The 21113-nt window shown below is 40.3% G+C and overlaps 1 protein-coding gene across 7 annotated transcripts in view; it reads right to left on the reverse strand.

The window, feature by feature from the left end:
* Positions 1-21113, reverse strand: part of ZNF609 (zinc finger protein 609) — a 234542-nt gene that overhangs the window by 207370 nt on the left and 6059 nt on the right. For 2 of the 7 annotated variants that reach the window (XM_060294137.2, XM_060294135.2), the window contains exon 2: positions 15050-15130. The exons of the other annotated variants lie outside the window; for them this stretch is intronic. The gene's annotated coding sequence lies outside the window, so the exon portion shown is untranslated. The remainder of the gene's footprint in view (positions 1-15049; positions 15131-21113) is intronic. 7 annotated transcript variants of the gene reach the window in all.

Consider the following 21113-nt stretch of genomic DNA (forward strand, 5'->3'; position numbering starts at 1 on the left):
CTAACACACCATTGTAAAGCAATTATACTCCAATAAAGATGCAAAAAAAAAAAGAAATATTGCTGTTAACATGTTTTTAAAATTGTGCTTCTTCTTAAAAGAGAGCTGGAGATGAAAAGAACATCTGATGCTCTGTGCTCATTTTCAAGTTCCACATCTTAAGTGAGATATTCATTAAGTGGACGGATATCCTAGAGTATAGTAAAACACCAAAAAGCCATTTCGTAAGAGGAAAGGTCTTAGAAACTGGTATTCTTTAATCTGGAAAGGAGTTAGCTGAAGGGAGACAGGCTGGTTAGCTTCAAATATATGATGGTTGCAATGTGGAAGAGAGAAACTTATTCTGTGATGCTGAGGATATAAAATGGACCAGTAAGTAGAAGTTACAGAAAGACAGATGTTTAACTCAGGAAAAAATGTAATACCCTGGAATTCCCAACAATGACCCACAATGCTTAATGAAGCCATATCTTTATCACTGAAAGTAGTGACCAGAAAAACCATAATCACCTGTCAAGCAAATTACAGAATTCTTCTATGTGTGACAGGGAGTAGTCTGGACATGCCCAGGGTCTTTTTCAAATCTGAAATTCTGTTAATGTACCTATCAAAAAGTGCATTCCCTGGGCTTCCCTGGTGGTGCAGTGGTTAAGGATCCGCCTGCCAACGTTCAAGCCCTGGTCCCGGGAAGATCCCACATGCCGTGGAGCAACTAAGCCCATGCGCCACAATTACTGAGCCTGCGCTCTACAGCCCGTGAGCCGCAACTACTGAGGCCGCGCACCTAGAGCCCATGCTCCACAACAAGAGAAGCCACCGCAATGAGAAGCCTGCACACCGCAACGAAAAGTAGCCCCTGCTCGCTGCAACTGGAGAAGGCCCGCGTGCAGCAATGAAGACCCAATGCAGCCAAAAATAAATAAATAATTTTTTTTAAAAGTGCTTTCCCTACTAGAAAACTACCCAGAATTTCTGAATGACCAGGATGCAAACAAAGAAAACATATCCTGAGGACTGATATTTAGTGGTCCTGATGTTCTATAGAGAGCCACTGTCCTCTAATTTCTGAGTGAGTTAAGTAAGTACCACTTTTCAACCAGGTGACTTCTCAGAAATTCAGTTTACCAAACCCAGCAGGTTTCATAGTAACTTTGGTGGTACCTTTCCAAAGATATACTGAAAAATTGCCTAGGATTCTTTAATCAGCCTGGCTACAGCAGCCAGACCACTTTCCATCTGCTCCCTACCACATCCCTGGCTTTATACAGCTAATAATCAAATTCTCTGACAGGTCACGGCAGAGATGTTTAACCCCAGGAGGTAGGGTAACTAACATGGTAGCTGGAAATGAAAAGCACTGACCTCTTGCTTCCACGGCAGAGAAAGTGCAGAATCAGGAGAACCAATAACTTACAGAGACCACAAAGTACTTTCAACTTGCAGGAGCTTCTGGATATATTTTCTTCTCTCTTCTTCTGTCTAATTGTACTACACTTCGCTATTTAGGACCATGATTCACCAAACTCTGGAATTACTTGCCAGTGCCATTTCTGCTTTGTTCTGCACCTGATCACTGAGAACTCTTCTCTGCGTGGATATAGCTAAGGGACCAAGATAGGCCATGACAATCACTCCTCATACCCTGTATCTATAACAATGAAAGTTCAAATTCCAGTTTCCTCTCTGGAACCCAACTCCATCTCTCAGACTCCCAGCCCACAGGCTGGTTTGTAATCATACATTTCAGGTCATTAATTGCTTTTTACTAGGGTATATGCCATAGATTACACCACTTCCCTACCTCAGTAATGAGCAAGGCCTCTCTTCCAGACTAAGAATGAGAAAAAGCGTCTTCACGCGAGGTCTCTGCCCCTGCCCAGAGGACATAAGCAACAACTGACCCTACTTATGTCCAAACACAATATGAAGAATACTTCTCCTTCTGCCCAGATAGAGCTCTGTATCCATCCTACAGGGCATCAAAGAGAAAGGATCTCTTTAACTGCCAATTACTTATAGCTAATCTGGCCTAAGTAGCAAACTGTCCAATGCTCTCCCAGTGTAAATTTATCTGTCCTCCCCTCTTGTTACAGTTTTTGGATCAATCTTCTTACAGGCTTTGGTCTGAGCAAGTGACAGTTGTGTTTGAGTGAGTACACTCTGCTTGCGACCACACAGGTCACACACATTTGGGTGTGCGGGTGATCCGTCTGGCTAGCTAGTCCTCACCGAAAGCTGTATGGACAAAGAAAAATATGCTACACTCAATTTTAGGAAGGCAGCATGGTGTAGAAGACAGATAACTGAGCTGAGAATCAAGAGATGTGATTTCTAAAAAAAAAAAAAAGAGATGTGATTTCTGGACTCAGGTTTCCAATGACCCTAGCCAGGATGTTAGCCAAGTTGCTTCATTAAATATTAATTTTCTTATTATAAAATGGAGGGAGAATCCATCATGGTTCTAAGCATATTATGAGGATCCAAATCTGAAAAATATGACAACTCAAAAGTATAAAATGACCCAAATATTCTCACAATGTTCTAGGGTCTCAAGTTAAAGAGGCCTGCTTCATGGTTATACACTGTATAAAGACCTAAAGTATTTTAAAAATAAAGGAAAAATAAATATTAAAAAAATTTTTACGAATTAAATTACAGGTAGTACTGATATCCATTTGAGTTCTACGAAAGAAAATGGCAATCCTTTCTTCTTTCAATTACTCAGTGGTTTTCACTTACTCTGGTTTTCCATTTAGGCTACCCCTACCTTCAGATGTGGCTCATAAAATCCTACACTATAGTGACTGACAAAAAGACTCCATCTTGCTTCAAAAACCCCTCAGGGCCAAGGTACCAATCTCAAAGCTCATGGTTTTAACATCTGGACTATCTCTTTTGCCAACTGTTCCAGTCCAGTAGGTTGTTGACCCCCCCCGACAGGCCTTCAAAACTAAATTGTGTGAGGTTCACAGGGTTTGATGCCCCAGGGAATTGTCAGTAAAGCAGTGGGATAAAACAAAGTTGAGAGAAAACCAAACTATACCATCTTCCCTGAATTCCAGATGCTACCCTGAAATCACATACTCAGTCAACCTCAGGTGAGGCTAGTACAACATGTAAACCATCCGTGGTGACTCTGAGCTTACCCAGCTGGAAGAACAGGCATCTCCCTCTCCAGCTGCCACATTAGAGCTCACTAATCAACTGAATTTCCAACTGGGGCTCTAACAAGAAACAATCAACTTTCCTTTGGGTCTCTTCCTTAATTTATTACATTAATTACTGCAACAAAGGAACTGTGTCATCTCCTCAAGTACCATACCTCTCAGCTTATATCTCCAATGGGGATCAGATAAAGACAGACTAAGAGTGCCAATTTGAGAAGATGGATCCAATTCAACAGGGCTCATCTGACCATGTGTCACCTAAGGACAGAAGAGCAAAAGTGTAGCATCTTCCAGTCCCTCAGTGTTTATAACCTGCACCTCATGAATAGTTTTATGGTCCTCACAGGCTGCTATTCTCAGAGTAAGATTATGAGGCTTGACCTGTTTCATTTCACATAAGCAAATGACACTTCCACTAGACATAATTATTCAACAGGGCTCAGGTTTAGAGCCTTGGTGTTTGTCAGTACTGCTCTGTGCCAGCATACATCTCACAATAGGCTAAACAGCATACTAAACATGTAAATAATTCAGTCCCAACCTTATAGGGATTCATTGGTGGAACTGGTTCACAGAGAAAACCCTTACCAAGGCCTATGTATAAGCAGAAGGCAAAGATCATCTAAAGTAAACAATAAAGCTCTACCATCCCCTCTCCCCTAAAAACTAAAGGGCTATGTAGCCCTTTATAATTTAGTTCTTTTCCCCAGAGGTAAACATTCTGTACTAAAGAGAAAGAGGTGATGTCAGATTCTCAAGAAAAAAGTGAATAGTGGAGTTAGCTTAGGAATCAGGAGATCTAAGAAATTGGCCCTCCACACAGAACGGTTGTGGCAGAGCTTTTCTCACCTCTAAAACAGGGAATAATATGGGTCAAGTTCATAGGAATGGGGGAAAGGAAAAAACCTAAGCAGGGACTTCCCTGGGGGCACAGTGGATAAGACTCTGCGCTCCCAATGCCGGGGGCCCAGGTTCGATCCCTTGTCAGGGAACTAGATCCCACATGCATGCCGCAACTAAGAGTTCGCATGCCACAACTAAGGAGCCCATGTGCCACAACTAAGGAGCCCTGGAGCTAAGGAGCCTGCCTGCCGAAACTAAGGAGTCCATGTGGTGCAACTAAGACCCAGTACAACCAAATAAAATAAATACATAAATAAATATTTTAAAACAAAACAAAACAAAACAAACCTAAGCACTTTTCAGGAAACATGAGGAATTACCTTCATTTTTATATTCTAGACCTCACCTCCCTTCCTAAGTCTCTTACTTAACTACTATCCTATAGTAACTCTAAAAAGCACACAAAGAAAACTTCTCTATCAAAAGATAGTATCTAGGGGCTTCCCTGGCAGTCCAGTGGTTAAGGCTCCGTGCTTCCACTGTGCACAGGTTTGTTCCCTGGTCGGGGAACTAAGATCCCACATGCTGCGTGGGGCGGCCAAAAGAACAAAAGATACTATCTACACTGTTAGACTAACCATAAAAAATGGTGGAATTCGCACACACATCCCTTAGGATATCTAAGCCAGATTGACTTCTCCAGCCTCATCTCATGGCCACACTCTGTCCTCTGCACCCCATTCCCACCTTACTGCCTTTTGGCATTTACCTCAAACATTCCCTGCTCACATCCTACCTCCCAGTGCGTGTGATGATTTGATTAACATTTGTTTCCTCCACTGGACTGCACGCATCCTGAGGGCAAGGGGCTGTATCTCTTTTGCTCACCATTGTATCCTAATAACAGTGTTTATGTCACAGTGCTCCCTCAATAAATATTCTGGTCAATAAATGAGTGAATGAACACTGCTTTCCTCAATGGGCAGAATCATAACACTGCCAAGGCTGCCATTTCTCATCTCCATTCTTACTTGAGCTTGATTTGTCACTAGTTATAAGCTGTCTCAATTACCTAACAGTCTTCAAACTTACTAGAACAGAGTGTGGATTCCTCTTTCTTCTAAGATACAGATAAAGGATACAGATTTACCAAGAGTTTAGGGGAAAAGTAAGAAAACAATCCAGTCCCCACCTTTCTTAAAAAATGCCTAACTGCTCTGGAGTATTCTCAGCCTTCAGTCTCATCCATGCATAGCTGCTACCTAAAACAGGGCTAGCCGACAAATCAGGAGTTCTGGATATAACCAATCCCTTGGAAGCCTTGTACTTAAATGTATGATACATTCTATCAGACTTAAAACGCTCAGTTAGCACATTTTAAACATCTATGAATCAAAGGTGACAGAAGTCAGAAAAGTGGTCATGTCTGGGAGGAGGTGACTGAGTGGAGAGAAGCATGAGGGAACCTTGTGGGTGCTGGAAGTGTTCTATTATCTTGAGCTGGATGGTAGTTATATGGCTATATACACATGTAGAAACTGTGTTGTACACTTAAGATTGGTGTACTTTATGCACTTTATCATATGCACATTATATTTAAAAAAAAGGTAAAACAGTAAACACCTATGAATAAAAGGACTGTACTACTGGATCATGGTCCTGGTCATAAAATAGCATTTTATGTGATCATGGTAAAAGAGATTCACGCCATCAATCCCCACAGGATAGTTAGGGGGATGGAAAGAAGGGAGGGAGGGAGGGAGGGAGGGAAGGAAGGAAGGAAGGAAGGAAGGAAGGAAGGAAGGAAGGAAGGAAGGAAGGAAGGAAGGAAGGAAGGATGGAAGGAAGGAAGGAAGGGAACTACATTTAAGGATTACCATGTGTTTGACTATATTGTGAGGAAATTTATAGATCTGTTGGAGAGTCTGAAAGAATTAATAACAACAAACCAAAAACAGTGAGGTACTTAATGATATTAAATCCTGGAAAAAAACATAAGTTGTATAAGAAAACATAACAGGGGACTTCCCTGGTGGTCCAATGGTAAAGAATCCGCCTTCCAGTGCAGGGGACGCGGGTTTGATCCCTGGTCGGGGAACTAAGATCCCACATGCTGTGGGGCAACTAAGCCCGTGCGCCACAACTACTGAGCTCACGCGCCTCAACTAGAGAGCCTGCATGCCGCAAACTACAGAGTCCACGTGCCCTGGAGCCTGCGCACCACACTAGAGAAGAGAAAAAACCCATACGCCACAACTAGAGAAGAGAAAACCCGCATGCCAGAACTAGAGAGAAGCCCGCACGCCACAACTAGAGAGAAGCCCGCGCACCGCAACAAAAGATCCAGCATGCTGCAATGAAAGATCCCACGTGCCGCAACTAAGACCCGATGCAGCCAAACTAAAATGTAAAAAACCAAACAAACATAATAGTAGTATACTAAATGGTTCAATAATAAATATTTACTTAACACAATAAATAATGGATACTGATGAAACCAAACATTTGACTTGCTAAGAAGGGGAGGGCAATAAGAGTGTATATTATTTATTACTTAGAAATACGGGAGTAAATACAAGAAAAAGACTGAAAATTTTAAAGCAGGTGCCCAGTGGGAGTGAGACTTGGTGATGGGAAGGGGTAAACACTGGATTACTGATTTTCATTAAAAGCCATACGACTATTTGATTTTTAATATAAAGTTCATGGGAAGACAAAAACAAAAAAGTACATGTATTAATCTGATAAATAAAACATTTTAAAATAACTTTATATGGTTATTATAGTTCCATATAATTAATTAAAAAGAAATAGATGCAAAGTTCTAAGAGAGCATAAAGCAATTCCTATTCAGACAGAGACTGTATATTTAATTTTATTTTTCATTTGTAACATTCAAATATTTTAGTTTCATTGTAATAGGTATTTCCTGTCCATCAATGGACACTGATTTTTAAAGGGGTCATTACTCCATTACAATAAAAACAGTAAACTGGAATGCTGAAAAAATAAATTAAAAAATAAAATAATTTTATAAAAGTTAAGGATACACTCCCCCAAATATTCCTGGATCCCCTTGACAGGTTATTATAAAATATATTAATCTAATAATTTATCAAAAATCTTATGAGATAGGAAGAGGGGTAGCAGAAGTGAGGCAGGTGTGGCTATAAAAGGGCAATGTGAGGTACCTTGGTGGTGATGGAACTGTTCTGTATCTTGACTGGTGGTAATAAAATTGCATAGGACTAAATATACACACTCATAAATGGGTACAAGTAAAACTGGGGAAATGTGAACAAGCTGGGTGGATTGTATCAATGTCAATATCTGGTTGTGACACTGTACTATACTTGCATGACGTTACCACTTGGGGAAACTGGGTAAAGGGTACAAGGGATTCCTTTGTATTATGCTTACAACTGCATGAGACTCCTACAATTATCTTAAAATAAGAAGTTTTAATTTAAAAAAAACACAAGAAAACCTTCTAGACCCCTTATTTTTTTTTGCGGTATGCGGGCCTCTCACTGCTGTGGCCTCTCCCGCTGCGGAGCACAGTCTCCGGACACGCAGGCTCAGCTGCCATGGCTCACGGGCCCAGCCGCTCTGCGGCATGTGGGATCTTCCTGGACCAGGGCACGAACCTGTGCCCCCTGCATCGGCAGGCGGACTCTCAACCACTGCGCCACCAGGGAAGCCCTAGACCCTTTTTTAAATTTCTACTACCTCTAGTGTTAACAAATTTTATTTATTTACTATTGATAAGAGCAACCCAATAATTAAGCTAAATTCATTTCTAATTTGAAAAGGTGCTCTCTATCCAATACAGGATCCTAAGAACTGGTGAACAAGTCTATATGTTCTTCTCATCGCCTGATAGGGTTTGACAATACTCCCTCTGTCTTTAAAAGCTGAAGATTTTTTTTTTCATTTTACATGTCTTCATTTAAGCTTTCATCTCATTTGGTCACCAGTTCTTCATCTCATTTGGTCACCCCATATTTCTTAGGGATGCAAAGAATGCACAGTAACACAAACAAAGACAAACCTTGGTTTTGTATAGAGGGAAGTTTATTTTTATCTTTCTTTAGTTCTCTTCCTAATAACGCCTACCATTTCCCTGGCAGCACACTGAGCTAATTTTTTGAGGGATAGCTTACCAAGATTTCTAGTCTCCTTTGGGGGCTATAATTGTTAGCTAGAAGTTACTCATGCTAACAAAGTGGTTTGGACTTTCTGCCTTTTATTTATTTATTTATTTTTTGGCTGCATTAGGTCTTCGTTGCTGTGCACAGGCTTTCTCCAGTTGCGGCAAGCGGGGGTTACTCTTCATTGCGGTGCGTGGGCTTCTCATTGTGGTGGCTTCTCTTGTTGTAGAGCACCGGCTCTAGGTGCGCAGACTCAGTAGTTGTGGCTCGTGGGCTCTAGAGTGCAGGCTCAAAAGTTGTGGTGCATGGACTTAGTTGCTCCATGGCATGTAGGATCTTCCCAGACCAGGGCTCGAACCCGTGTCCCCTGCATTGGCAAGCAGGTTCTTAACCACTGCACCACCAGGGAAGTCCCCTGGACTTTCTGCCTCTTTTAAATGTAATACTATGCACACTGAAGCTCATCTTCTAGTTTTCATTCCCCACACACAGCCAAGATATTTCGGAAGTATAATCTTGAACAATTTGGGAACCTAAGTACTTGAAAGAGCTTAATGTCAAGAGAAAACCTGAATGTGTCACTTTTGTAAAACATTTATTAAAACGTCAAATAAAATGAGTGTCACTACTTAAACCCTTCCACCTAGAAGAACTTATCAAGATGGTTTCTGGAGGTAAAGTCATGAGAAACCAGCACAGTACAATGGAAACGAAACAAAACAAAACAAAGGAGGAGGTAGCAAAAGCTCAAGTCTACTCTTTATTCCCCCTTAGATGTGTAAGAATCTTGGGCAAGTCACTGCACTTATTTGAGCCTCAGTTATTTCACCTATAAAAAGCTGAGATAATTAGTACACCATACACAGTTTAATACTCTCAGTAGAAACTGGAACAGCACCCTGACAAGAAACTCATTAATATTCTTAAAACAAAATGAATAAATATTTACTTGAAATAGAACAACCACCAAAAAAGGTTATAAATAGCCTCATTAGCTGAAGTCAGGTTTGTGCCTACCTTACAAAAAATCTTTCAGCTTTCAGAACTTTGGGGTTTTAGAACGGCAGAGAAGAGACTGTGGACCTACACAGAAGTGTTTACTGTCAGAAAGTCAGTTTGCTAATGCACAACAAAACATTTTCTCCCTTTCCAAGACTAAAGTTTTTAAATAGCCTTTGGCCTGACTTTAACAAAAAGTCTTTTAAAACTAAACAGTGTCAGGACTTCCCTGCTGGCCCAGTGGTTAAGACTCTGCGCTCCCAATGCAGGAGGCCTGGGTTCGATCCCTTGTCAGGGAACTAGATCCCACAAGCTGCAACGAAGATCCCGCATGCCGCAACTAAGACCCGGCACAGCCAAATAAATAAATATTTTAAAAAAAAAACCTAGGGCTTCCCTGGTGCAGTGGTTGGGAGTCTGCCTGCCGATGCAGGGGACACGGGTTTCGTGCCCCAGTCCAGGAAGATCCCACATGCCGTGGAGCGGCTGGGCCCGTGAGCCATGGCCGCTGAGCCTGCCCGTCCAGAGCCTGTGCTCCACAACGGGAGAGGCCACAACAGTGAGAGGTCCGCGTACCGCAAAAAAAAAAAAAAAAACTAAACAATGTCCACTGGTAACAACTCTGTCCACACACAACTGTCAATGATTTGTCATTTGTGACTTCTCCTTATATAAACTAACCCATCGCCTTGGCCCCAGTAAATGACATGAATGATACCAAGTCATCTCAATCTTTAATTTACATTTTTCAATTTTCTAATATAGATTTTATTCCCTCCACCTCCAAACCCTTCTACGGACAGAACCACATATCTACACTAGTCCCTTAGTGTAATGACCATGCCACTTAAAACATGAAGTGATATACTTTCACTAAGAGTTACAGTTTATCCTTGAATTCTTTCTCAATTCTTGGGTAGATAGGTTTAATCTCATCAAATTTACTGATATGATCAAGAAAAGCCTAGGCAGCTAGGAAAAAAATGTATTGGAAAGACTAAATAAATATTACCATTTCTGGGATAACTCTAGGGACTTCTGTACATTTTACCGTGCTTTCTATGCATTAAAAAAGATTAATTCGTGCCCTAATTTTTTTTTAAAGTTAAGCATTTATCATCATTTGACCAGAAGCTTTAAACTGCTTGGGAAGTGGGAAAAACAGAAGTGGAAATTCTCTAACATCTTCATCCCTGAATGGATCTTTCACATCATAATCAAGCAGTCTTACAATTTTCTAGTTGCCTTTCCATTTTTAACATGTCTTCTTAAAAAAGCAAAAACAAACATAAACTCTTACCATCAGTTGAGCAAAGAGCTTAACTAATTCATCTTTTCTTCTTTCACCTAATTTCTAGGCAGCACGTGTGACTAACCACCATCACTTTGTGGGCTTCTTTGGTCTTGATTGAAAATGTTTAAAAAATTTTTTTAAAGATGCTTTTCTCCTCTCCACAACCTCTGAGACTATGCCAAGTGACCATCTGTTTTGCACAGTCCTTTTGATCCCTTGCTTTCTAATAAAATGGCTTTTAAGTCTTTAAACTTCTGGTGGGTTGTTTTTTAAAATCTTTCCACTTTTCCTACTGTACATACTTGATTGCAGCTCAATTTCTTAAAAATGAATCCCCATATGATAGATTTTATTCCTGCTCTCCCTGAAGAATGTTGAGCTTAATCAAGATTATGATTACTATTAAATAGTGTTGACCTACAGAAAAGTTTATCAATTCTTGTTTGTTCCTCAAAGCAAAATCCAGGTTATTTCTTTGCTTTATGGGATCTAAAACTGCCAACTGTGTGAAGTAGTTTATCTTACTCAAAACCACATCTTCACATTTGCTGTCAATAAAGTATTTAACTAATCTATGTATAAGTAAATAAACCCCACATTATTATTATCTGGCCTAATTCTGCAGCTTCTCCAATCTCCTTTAACAGTTTCAACTCAGCCACATTATTGTGATTAGGGCTGTGACATTCTTATTTAAGTAAGGATTTCGATCCTTATAAAAATTTAATCCCTTGCAACCTGTATCATTCCTATGAAGTGCAGAGCCTAGCAGCACCATATTTCAACAATTAGTTTCCTTCCATCAAGTATCTGAGATGTGAATTAAACCACTGTATCATTATTTTGCCTACAAAGAAAGGAGAAGGGAAAAAAATTATATGAGGATGACAGAAATGGCACTCATCATGTTTATGTAACACTTTAAAACAAATCTAATGCTTCAGATCACAAATTCAGGTAAAATATATTATAGACTTGTTGTTGGAAGAAAATGTCACTGTTATATTACCTACTCCAATGTAATCTTGTTAAAACTGAATTTCTTTCTTATAGGAAGGCTCCATAAGAAAAAGAATATTACCAGACACTGTCCTGCATTCCCCTCTTTGCCAGGTAGTGTTATGGAACTCATGTGAAATCCACACTGCCAGGATTTCTAGCTCTGTTAGGACTGGAAAGGCCTACTAATACAAACCACAGAAACACTACTACTAAAAAAGCAATTATCACTAGCAAAGTAAGCAACGTTAAAGCATTTTTACTAATAAAGCAAACAACTTGGTCAGTTAAACTGAAACCCTTTTAACCACTAGAGGAAAAAAACAACACACACTTGAATTAACAGACACTGGTTTTAAAGTTCATAATATCAGTAATATGTTATTGTACCACTTGAGTGTATGTGGTGAGGAAGTATGACTTCAAGTCTGATATACAGCAAATCCTGACAAAGAAAAGCAATGTGAAATCTGCCCAGAGGCTCACCTAACATTACAACCATATCTGCCTAAAAGTTAACAGATTTTTCTTAGCATCAACCCCAAGTTCATTGAGAACCTTTATTCTAAAATTTTATATCAAAATAGCACATTTTTTCAGAATGGCAAATAGGTCTCCTTGTGCACTGCAACTGCACAAGATGATGATATAAATAACTAAAAATAGAGTGTACAGGTATCCTGCACCTCTCAGCTACCTCAAATAGCATACAATATAACAAACGTGCTGAGAGCTTGATGTCCGTAAGCTGCATTCTACACAACCCAAGGACAGAAATAAGACATCTCTCATATGTTAGGTAGGAATTTTAGGTTGGAGCCAATTACCAAAACGGCCTAAGGGATTTCTGTTTCCTATCAGCTTAAAGTAAAGAAAAAGGGAAGAGGCAACAGGAAAAATAATGAAGTAGTAAAGAGCAAGCAAGGAAACTATAAGAAAATTTACAAAACACAAGTCAAACAAGAGAGCATCTAGACATCATAAGACATCTTCATCCTCAGGCTAATGAATTAGGTACTAAGACTTCCAGAACATAGCTAGCTATGCATTGAAAGGAAGTCGAAATACCACAAACCTTAAAATTCAATTTTTAGGCTGGGAGCAAAGTGTACAGTCCCTGAAAACTTATTTTTAATGAGCTACCCCAAACAAAGTTGCTGAGGTCTCACTAGAAGAGGGAAGGTCATGATAATGGGCTTTTCCCGCTGAGGAAGGAGAAAACTCAGAGGCCTAACTCACCCATTACTCTAGGCACCCAAGGGCCAATCAACAGAAGAGTAAATCCCACTCCTCAGGAAACTGGCTACAAGGCCTCCAGTTCTACCCTTGGTGTCTTCCAGACATGACTGCAGTTTTCACCATGATTAACTTCCAGGAATGCCAGCCAGGGAAGCAGCCAAGAAAAAAGAACATTTTTCCGCCTCACTGTCAGCTAGACCCTTTGGAACAACTGCAGACAGTGCCTCTATCTCTCTTCTGGGCAGAAAAGTATTCAGCACCCTGGGGGAAGTGCCTAACAAACCAGTAACACACTACCACCACAATTCTCAAAGATGTCTACTCTGACCACCTTATTTAAAGCTGCAACCTAGGGCTTCCCTGGTGGCGCAGTGGTTGAGAGTCCGCCTGCCAATGCAGGGGACACGGGTTTGTGCCCTGGTCCGGGAAGATCCCACATGTCGCGGAGCAGCTGGGCCCGTGAGCCATGGCCGCTGAGCCTGCACGTCCACAAAAAAAAAAAAAAAAAAAGCTGCAACCTTCCTACCTCCCCCACCTATCCTTCCTCCATACTCCTAATCTCCCTTACTCTGTTCTATTTTTTCCCACATTATTTATCACTCTCTTTACACTATATAATTATTTATTATCCTTATTTATATTTCCTTTTGTTAAAAGACAAGATCCACGGGGTTGGGATTTTTTTGTCTATTTTGTTCACTGATAGATCCTAAGCAGCTAGGACAGGACCTCACATATAGCAGGAATCCAATAAATATTTATGGAACGAAGGAAGTAAATAAGAAAAACTAAAAAGACCTCTTGGAGGTCAACAATACCCAGAGGGCCCAACCATGCCTATATTCCTCTAACAGAATCAGTCTGGTTCCTGTGACTGACCTACATTGCTTCTGTCTGCCATGTACTACCTCTCCCCTTCCCCTCAAGTCTTCCATCAGCTAGGATATATGGAACCACAGTACTGCTGCAGGCACTAAAGGGCACAAATGCTTGTCCTTGAGTCTGAAGGATTTCTAAAGGCTTTCACAGTCTGTGCCTTGTTCCTAGGTTATTCAGTTTGGGATAAAATGTGTTAAATGCAAGTTACCTTAACATAAAAGAAGGTCTGAAAAAAAAAATCACAAGAAGTTTCTGTTTTCAAAAATCAAATTCCAATTCAATTCAGCAAGCATTACACATAAAGTTATATTCAAAGCACTGGGGTGGAAGCCATGGGAAACAGGAGACTCAGGTCTCTTAGGAGTTTAGAATAAGGTAGGGAAAAAAATATATTCATATATGATTAAAGTCAAGGTGTGATACAGTGCTATAACAGAGATCCCAGCAAAGAGTTAAAGAGATACAGAGGAATACAAAATCAATTCTGGAGATATAGGCGGGTGGGAAGACGAAAGTTAAGAAAGTCTTCAGGAGGGAGATGAAATTTTTTGGTAGGTTAAAGGAAGGGTCAGATTTAAAGCTGAATGCCTTGGAGCAGGGAAGGGCATTCCAACAAAAAAGAAAAGAAAAAAACTAAGGTGTTGAGACTGAAAAATGCAGGGTAAGTGGAAGGAATGGCTGGAAAAAGAGAAAGAAATAAGACTGAACGCCAGGGTTGGTCAGATCACAGAGGATCTTGAGTGCTGGCCTATATAGGCAGAAAGGAGTCCTTAAAAGTTTTCAGCAAGAAGTGAAATAATCAGAACTGTGTTTTTAAAAGTCTACACTGGGGGCTTCCCTGGTGGCGCAGTGGTTGAGAGTCTGCCTGCCAATGCAGGGGACACGGGTTCAAGCCCTGGTCTGGGAAGATCCCACATGCCGCGGAGCAACAAGGTCCGTGAGCCACAACTACTGAGCCTGTGCATCTGGATCCTGTACTCCACAACAAGAGAGGCCGCGACAGTGAGAGGCCTGTGCACCGTGATGAAGAGTGGCCCCCACTCACCACAACTAGAGAAAGCCCTCGCACAGAAACGAAGATCCAACACAGCCAAAAATAAATAAATTCATTAATTAATTAAAAGTCTACACTGGGATTCCTTGCTACATATTCTTCTAGAAATAAATTCTTTCCTTTCAAAGCACTTCAGCTCATAATCATACATTCATTAAATGATTGCTAGTTTCCTCAACTAGATGTGTAAGTCCAGAAAGGACAGAGATGATGTCTAGCCTCGCACATAAGTGCTCAATAAATACAGGCATACCTTGGGGATATTACAGGTTCGGTTCCAGACCACCACAATAAAGCAAATATCACAGTAAAGCAAGTCACACAAATTTTTTGGTTTCCCAGTGTATGTAAAAGTTATGTTTATTATATACTGTAGTCTATTAAGTGTGCAATAGCATTATGTCTTAAAAAATAATGTACATACCTTAATTTTAAAATGCTAACCATCATCTGAGCCTTCAGCAAGTCACAGTAGTAACATCAAAGATCACTGATCACAGATCACCTTAACAAATATAATAATAATGAAAAAGTTTAAAATACTGTAAGAATTAGAGAAATATTGTGACACAGAGACATGAAGTGAACAAATGTTGCTGGAAAAATGGTGCCAATAGACTTGCTCGACACAGGCTTCCCACAAACCTTTAATTTGTAAAATACGCAGTATCCGCGAAGCACAGTAAGACAAGGGATGTCTGTATTCACTAAATAAATAAATAAAAACTATAATAATATTGCAGTAGTATGTAGTATGTAATACAGAAAGAAGCATTAACCATGAGGTTACTACAATAATATACAGATGAAGGCCTGAACTAGGTCAGGTGAAAAGGTGAAGCTAAATGATAAAGTATCTAGAATGATTCAAACTTGGTGAATGATCAGATGAGGTGGTAAGGAAGAAAAAAAGAACCAAATATGAACCCAAAGTCTTGTGCCATGGCAACTGGAAGAACTGTAATGCTTAGGGGAGAAAAGGGTAAGCAAGTTTCAGAAATGATGGACTGGAGGTACATTCAAAAGCAAATACCAAGTAGAAAAACAATTTCCCCCTTCCCACTATACCTTTCAGATTCATAGACCCCATGAGCCTCACAATTCCAATTTCTCTATAGTTCCATTTCTGATACCATTCTTGCTGAGTTTCACACCAAACCTCAGAATTTGTAACTGAAGTTTACAACGGACATTCTTGAACATTCACTTCTGCTCACATGAATAAAAGTTCATCTTAACCAAACCCAAAGTGCTTACCTAGGAATGTTACTAGGAACACTCTGATAACATACCAAAAGCCCTCTGGCTTTACTCTGTACATAGAACAGAGCAGACACTGCTGCCTTACTCTATAAATACTGAACTGCAGCCTAAGAAACTACAGGTACCAACATGCAATGTTGTATCAGCATGCAGTGCAGTACCAGCAGGCAACGTGGCCTAACTGCCAGACCTGGATTTCAATCGTGGTGTGGTTTGATTTCCAAGGGTTGCATGGCACTGGTCACTTTCCAATTCAAAACCCTTCACTTGACACTTAAAAAAAAAAAAAAAATCTATCTACAAAAGCCACTTATATTTCTAATACAAATCTTTAAAAAATCTCATGCAAGTGGAACACTTCTCAAAATAACCTTTAGATTACCTGAAAATTAGTAATGTGCTACAGATGGCTGGAATAAAGCAAAACACTCCCAGGACATTTTATGAGTCCAAAATAAACAATAGTTCCTCCCACTGAATTTTTCTATTACAGACAGATGGATGTTTTAAGTACAAATTTAAGAAGAGTGAATGCTTCTTCCAATGTTCAAAGGTAGATTAAACATGTGATTTTGCCATGTTAAACACATTCCCCAAAAAGAAAGACTAAAAGACCATCATCATCTTAACATTCAATAAACAGCTGCTATTGGAAGTTCCAAATCCAAAAACTAACTGGAAAATACTGATAAAAATCCTAACTTGGGGAATTAACAACTAGGTTATACAATTTTATTCCTTTAAACTGCTTGAAAGCAAAGATTTTCTAACATCACAGTTAACCCTTGAACAACATGGGTTTGAACTGTAATTTAGGTCCACTTATATCTGGATTTTTTTCAATAAATACGTACTACAGTACTACACAACCTGCAGTTGGTTGGAACCCTGGATACTGGAAGGCCAACTGTAAAGTTATATGAGGATTTTTTACTTCCCTGGGGGAGGGGGGGTGCCCCAACCGCTGTGTTGTTCAAGGGTCAACTGTACTACCAATTTCAAAGTTCCTAAAGTCACCCATCAACTTTAATTTGCTCAGTCCCTTTTAGGGGGTATTTCAGAGATCCCCCTTGTTGCTCAAACTGCCAGATTTTGCTTTTTTTTTTTTTTTTTTTTTGCGGTACGCGGGCCTCTCACTGTTGTGGCCTCTCCCACTGAGGAGCACAGGCTCCAGACACGCAGGCTCAGTGGCCATGGCTCACGGGCCTAGCCGCTCCACGGCATATGGGATCTTTCCGGACCGGGGCACGAACCCGTGTCCCCTGCATCGGCAGGCGGACTCTCAACCACTGCGCCACCAGGGAAGCCCCAGATTTTGCATTTTGATCATTAAAAATAACACTTTTATTTTGTAAACAAAACAGTGGGCAACTCTTATTTAATCCCAAGAAGTTAATTCAAAGTAGGTTTTCCACTAACTGGACAAAAATGAAAAAATGCCCAACCCACCTCCAAAATCAGTCCCTTGGCTCAAGATTTCAGATATAAGAGATTTAAAGATCTTAGATTACTGACTGAATACACAAAATTACTTCTTAATGATATCAGGCAAATCCTTTCAGGTTTGATTTCTTTCTCCCAAGCTGAGGTTCTTTTTGTACAGCTTTCTGATCCCCACTCCTACGGCTTGAGAAGGCTAGAAAAAGGTATATTTGACAAACTGGTGAACCTGCAGAATGAAGGTACAAGACTCTCCAAAAGAAGATAACTTCATTAAAAAAAAGGCACAGCATAAACTTTATAAACATATCAAACAGGAGTGAGAGTCAAGCCCCCAGGAACTAAGGCTGCACTTATTTGCCCTTCTGAATACTGACACAATAATAAAAAACTGCCCACTTATGTCAACCATCAATCATTTTTGTCCCATTCTTTCATCATAATCTTGATAGCATAAAATTCAACACTATATGGAGCCTTTAGAGATGATCATGTCTAATATGCTCACTTTACAGATAAGGAAAATGAAAACATAGGAGTGACTAGCACAAGTCACGGCTAGTCAGAGGCGAAACAGTGATCAGGATCTGGGCTTTATGACTCGCAATTCTGTGCTTTTTCCTCTATGCTTTGAAAAGCTATATTAGCAAATAAACATTTTACACTATTAAATCAGAAAATAACTAACTGTAACTAAGCCACACAAAAATAAAATTCATCCATCTAAAGAGAACAAAGGGTTAGAATAGGAAGTACCCCAATTCAAACAGAAAGAAGGAGCATTTGTTCATACAGTACAGGGCTTTCTTAAGGGCACAACCTCGCACATATTTTCTGAGCCATTTTATTAATTACCACCTGCTCGGACTTGTGTCCTGTGCTCCATCAAATGCAACTCCTTAAGAGAATGCCACACTGACTCTTGTGGCAAAGGTCTGAAAAGTGGTAACTTCTGGCATAGATAACTTGATGGTACAAAAGGAACCCACAAACGTGGTGCCAACAATCAAGAGGAGAGGACTGGGGGCTTCCCTGGGCACAGTGGTTAAGAGTCTGCCTGCCTATGCAGGGGACACGGGTTTGAGCCCTGGTCCAGGAGGATCCCACATGCCGCGGGGCAACTAAGCCTGTGCGCCACAACTACTGAGCCTGCGCTCTAGAGCCCGGGAGCCACAACTGCTGAGCCCGCGTGCTGCGACTACCGAAGCCCGCATGCCTAGAGCCCGTGCTCCGCAATGAGAAGCCCCGCACGGCAACAAAGACCCAACTCAACCAAAAATAAATAAATTAATTAATTAATTTAAAAAAAAAAAGAAGAAGAGAGGACTAAAGTTGAAGAGGGTGGAGATTTTGCTGGGAGCAAGTAATCCTGAAAATGGGATAAGAATAAAAATCCAAGGGAGCAACGCTGGCCTGACACTAATGACCAGAGAGCACAATAAAAAGAAGGCAGTTTCAGAGCTTGCCTGGCATCAGACAGCTCTCACCTGCAAAAGAAAGAAAGAAAAAATTCTCACAGAGACAAGAGAAAGATCGCAGGTTTGGTCCTGAGTGATGGATTAGATATGACCTAATAGGTATTTGCCATCTCTTATTTCTGGGACTCTGATCCAAGAACAAACAGCAAGAGAACCATGAAAAATCAGCCCTGTTGGATCTGGAGTTCTGCCTTGACAAGATATAAAGCTCATTCATAGATCTGACTGTGCTCATGAGACTGCAGTTCAACTCCTGCTGCTAGAGCAAGGGGAGGGGGAAGGAAGATAGAAAGGGGTGAGTGGGAAGGAGGTGGAAGATCTGGGTTGTGACTATAATAGCTACAGTAATTAGAGTGTTTCCAGGCTGCTAGGGAAGTCTTCAGAGCAGAGAATGTGGATGGGAGATGGGGGAGGGGGAAAAACATGAGGAAGCAAACTACTGAGAATGCTAGGAAAATACATGGTGGTTTGTGAACAGTTTAAAACAAATAGCTGCGATGGCTTCATATGGGGAAATAAAGAAGTTTATATTTTTTCCCAGAAGTGAATATTATACAAATGACTGCTAGGCTCCTACTTAAAGCTAGGTTGCAAACTAGGTTTAAACAGATTCTTGCAAATGTCCCTGTCTCTGTAGTGGTCCACTGGCCCTGGCCTCAGTCACACTGTTTGCCTCCCTTTTCCCTAAATCAATCAAAAAACTCAATCTATCTATCCATCCAGACAGCCAGCCATCTACCTAAATCTCTGTCTCAATCTCTCTGACAGATCAGAGCCTTCACTTCACTTGGAAAAGGGATTTCTCAATTCCAAAACATTTAAAGTCACTTCTTTGCTGTCAATCAACTGTTAATTAATACACTGTGAATTCAATTAGATTGTGTGTATGTGTGTGCCTGCGTGTGTTTCAAGCACACAGCTTGTCAGCCCAACACAGAAAATCACTGGAGGACACTAAAGAAGTCACAAAATAAACACCAAGTTGCTTGTTTATAAATTTTAGGCTCTACGCCACTGCCTACTATAGTGGCATGATCATGTGAAAGAAAAATAAAATGATATTAACAGACGATGATGATAACCTAGAAGGAAAATCTGGGAATTTGCAGAAAACCTCAAAATAGAAAGTCCTCCTCCAAGTTACAGGAAATGCTATACTTGTTTTTAAGATAAACATTTAGTTGAGATACTTCCTTAGCATGATTTGGCCCTCTGATGATGACTTGATTCTAACAGTGATGTTAATCTCAAAGCCAGAAAAAAAAGAGTTATACAGGTGCTGGGAGAAACTAAAAATGGAATAAAACGAACAACAGAAGAGGTGCAAACTTCATGTGGAGAATTACATTCATAAAATAAAAACACATGTGAAAGTCTTGAGTAAGATATGTCAGGTAGACTTAACACAAAAAGTCAATTACATCCTTTGCACCTGGGTATCCTCCCAGCAGCTAAATCCTTTTCACTACCCTAAAAACAAAGAATTTTCTCCTTCCCTATCCCCCTAATAAACAAGTGCTAGAAACACTGAATTACTATTATTCCCTTCCCATTCATAGGGCATAAAGCCAGAACTCACAGAAATATAATAGGGCCGTCTAGGACCATGTCTAAGGCAAGCTACTCAGTAATTTAAAAGAAACACAGAGAAAAGGAAGAATCTCTTTTCTCTATTCCATTATTATCTCACTAACAAACCAGTATCAGGCATTAAGAAACGTGAAACAAAGAAGAATTTCACACATATGAACTGAACCTAAACCACAGAAGACCAAGTATTTTCTTGTCACTGTGGCATGTGATTCTTTAACCACCTGCTCAATAATCCCTCTGCAACTGCACAGCTGCTGCCAATTCCACATGCCCAGCTAGGCAGATGCTTTGGTGAATTACCTGTTCCTTAGTGAAAACAGTCCTTCACTGACACTTAGTGGGCCCTGAACCTGCCAATCAGCATCGCCTCTCTTCGTTTTGTCTGTCATTGCCAACTTTTATGAGATATCACGAAGGCATATTTAGTACACTACGTGATTTTGTATTTTGCAGGGTTGTTGTTGTTTTTTTTTAAAGGAATCTGATATTTAAAAATCAGGCAGAAGAGAGAATTCAGCTGCTTAAAAGAAAATTTGCCGCACAACATAAGGCTGCCTCATCTCAGAGTGGCCCCATCTGTCTGGCAGTATTCCCATCCATGACCAGTTTCCACAAGGGAAATAACAATTGCTTAGCTACCTATGGAGCAGGAGAAAGTGGCACTAGAAGGTTCTATAGTACCTGGCAGTGATGAGAGAGAAAACAGAGTGTGAA

This window comes from Globicephala melas, chromosome 2 (genome assembly GCF_963455315.2).
Source record: "Globicephala melas chromosome 2, mGloMel1.2, whole genome shotgun sequence".
Classification (NCBI taxonomy): domain Eukaryota; kingdom Metazoa; phylum Chordata; class Mammalia; order Artiodactyla; family Delphinidae; genus Globicephala; species Globicephala melas.